Source organism: Macaca thibetana, chromosome X, assembly GCF_024542745.1.
Source record: "Macaca thibetana thibetana isolate TM-01 chromosome X, ASM2454274v1, whole genome shotgun sequence".
Classification (NCBI taxonomy): Eukaryota; Metazoa; Chordata; class Mammalia; order Primates; family Cercopithecidae; genus Macaca; species Macaca thibetana.
Genome location: NC_065598.1, coordinates 68,166,175 through 68,168,998, shown reverse-complemented (window position 1 = coordinate 68,168,998; position 2,824 = coordinate 68,166,175). Strand labels below are relative to the sequence as shown.

At 41.6% G+C, this 2,824-nt stretch overlaps 1 pseudogene; it reads right to left on the bottom strand.

Annotated features, from left to right (window-relative positions):
- Positions 1-205: 205 nt before the first annotated feature.
- LOC126945808 (cytochrome c oxidase subunit NDUFA4-like) lies at positions 206-490 on the bottom strand (annotated as a pseudogene).
- Positions 491-2,824: the final 2,334 nt, after the last annotated feature.

The following is a 2,824-nucleotide window of genomic DNA, read 5'->3' as shown; positions in this document are numbered from 1 at the left end:
CCTTCCCACATACTGTGCCCTATGCATCTCTCTCATCTGGCTGTTCGTCTGTATCCTTTGTCATGTTCTTCATAATAAATGGGTAAACATATTTACTGATCAGTGTTAAAACCCAACACGATACACTAACATGATTTTAGTGCACTTAGAGGAGAAATATCTCCTAGTTAAGGGGAAAATTGTGCAAAGGGCCTCTGGAAGACCTTCATTCTAAATTGTTTTGTAGGGAAACATTTAATTTAGAAGTCTGGACATTTTTTTTCAGTTTGCTGTAATCTACATTCACTGAGTAGAACTTGTATTGATCATTGGGACCCAGTTTATTCCAGGGTTCTGGGGGATTCTTTCTGTCCCAGCTAACATCTGGGTTAAACATCTGCCAGATGCAAGACATGCAGCCCTGCTCTAGTGCCTCCTGCTCAAATATATACAAAGAGAGAGATATCACACTCGAATGCTTCCTGGCCTGACCAAAGAGCTGGGGGAGCATCTGTGTAGACTGGAAGGAGGGAAGAACAAATATTTCAGACCCGGGTCTAAGTAATCCAATGCAGCATTTGATTTTTGGAGGAGACTTAGGCTATATAGAATTGAGTTAATAATACTCCTGGTTTCATAACATGCTACTCATGATTGATGTCAGGCCCTATTTGTTTATTTATTTTATAATGCAGTGTTCCCCCATTTACCTATTACTCAGTCCAAAAACTAGACTATTACCAGTAACCTACATCCACCTCTGAGCTCCCCCTCACTGCATCCTCCTGACCCTCTTCACTCCCACTGGAAGCAACCCTAACCTGAATTGGATACTTGGTATTTCTTTGATTTTTATTGCAAATAAGTACACACACACACACACACACACACACACACACACACTATCGATTTTGGCTCACTGCAGCTTCAACCTCCCCAGCATATATATACACACACACACACACACACACACACACACTCACTCACTCACTCACTTATGATTTTGGCTCACTGCAGCCTCAACCTTCCCAGCTCAGGTGATTCTCCCACTTCAGCCTCCCAAGTACCTGGGAGCACAAACGCGTGCCGTGATGCCTGGCTAATTATTTGTAGAGAGGAGTTTAGCCATGTTGCGCGGGCTGGTCTCCTATTCCTGGACTCAACCACTCCACCCACATCTGCCTCCCAAAGTGCTGGGATTACAGGCGTGAGCCGCTGCGCCTGGCAATTATACTCTTCAGTTTTGCTTGATTTTGAATTTTATGAAAAGGTTGTCATACTGCATGTAGTCTTGTGGTAACTGCATTTTTACATACTTATACCAACATTGATCCGTTGTTGAGCATAAAAGTGCAGTTCACCCATTTGCCTTGCTACATAGTATATCATGGTGTGCATATACCATAGTTGACCTACACATTCTCTTCTTTGTGATCATTTGCGTAGCTCTCAGGTTTTTGCTACTGTGGCCAGTGCTGCTGTGAAATTCTTGTCCAGTGGACATTGACAGGAGTCGCTGAGTTGTCAGTGATCTACTTTATATATTGATGCCACATTGTTTTCCAAACTGGTTGTGTTCATTTATATTCCCAACATGTTGCAAAGTATATGAGATCCCACTGCTCTGCATCTTCTGTAACCTTTGATGTTGCCAGGTTTCTTAATCTTTGCCAATCAAATGGATATAAGATTTTTTTTGTAGTCATATTTAGCATTTCCCCGACTACTGATGAGCTGAGCATATCTTCATGTGTTTATTGGCCACATAGGTTCCTTCTTCTAAGGAATTCCTGTTCATGATTTTTGTCTATTATCATACTGGGTTGTTTGTCTTTCTTATTGATTTCTAGGAGTTCTCAAAATATATTCTTGATAATCAATCGTTTGTCAATTGTATGCAGGATAAACATCTTCTTCCAGCTTGTACCATGTATTTCCACTTTTACATGATGTCTTTTAATAATTGAGATATAACATACATACAGCAAACCACAGAAACTTAAGTGTACAATTTTAACATGGTTATACACCCATGTAACCGCCATCCAAATCAAAATAGAGAACATCTGCAACATCTCCCCATCCCCAAAGAGATAATTTTGAGAGAAGATGAGGAACCAGTAAAGAAGATTGAGGAGTGATACTGAGATTAGAATAAACCCAATGTCTTCTCCTCCTGGTAATGGCAGACTAGACAATTCAGATAAAACCTCTGTGTTGGCCATCTGTTAGTTGGCCATCTGGTTTAGCTCAATCTACAATCTCCCTCTCTCTCTCTGGTGACTGGGCTGATATCGCATAGTTCAATGACCCAACCCTCTAGTCATGTGGTTGGTCTTTCTAGTATGGCCAGCCTCTATTCAGAGTCATCCCATTGCATAAACTATCTAGGGGCCTCCCATGATTCACCTCATTAGCATAAACCATGAAGTGTAGTCCATGGGGCCTACCAGGAATGACAAAGACATGCCCATCACATAGGATATTGCAAGGGATTAGAGGTTATCTCCCAGGACTCAGGGACACAATCCAGGCAAATTCTTTATTACACATTAAGTGCACAGAAAAATGAATATTATAAAAAAATTCATCTTATTGGGATCTTTCTAGATCCTGGAAATTTAGAAATATACTGCTATGGTTTGGATATGATTGGTTTGGATATGATTGGTCTGTCCCCGTCAAAACTCATGTGGAAATTGGATCCTCAGTGTGGTGGTGTTGGGAGGTGGGGCCTTGTGGGAGGTGTTTGGGTCATGGAGACAGATCCCTCATGAACAGCTGCTGCCATTCTCGAGGTAGTGAGTGAGTACTGGCTCTGGTGAGACTGGATTAGTGCCCATGA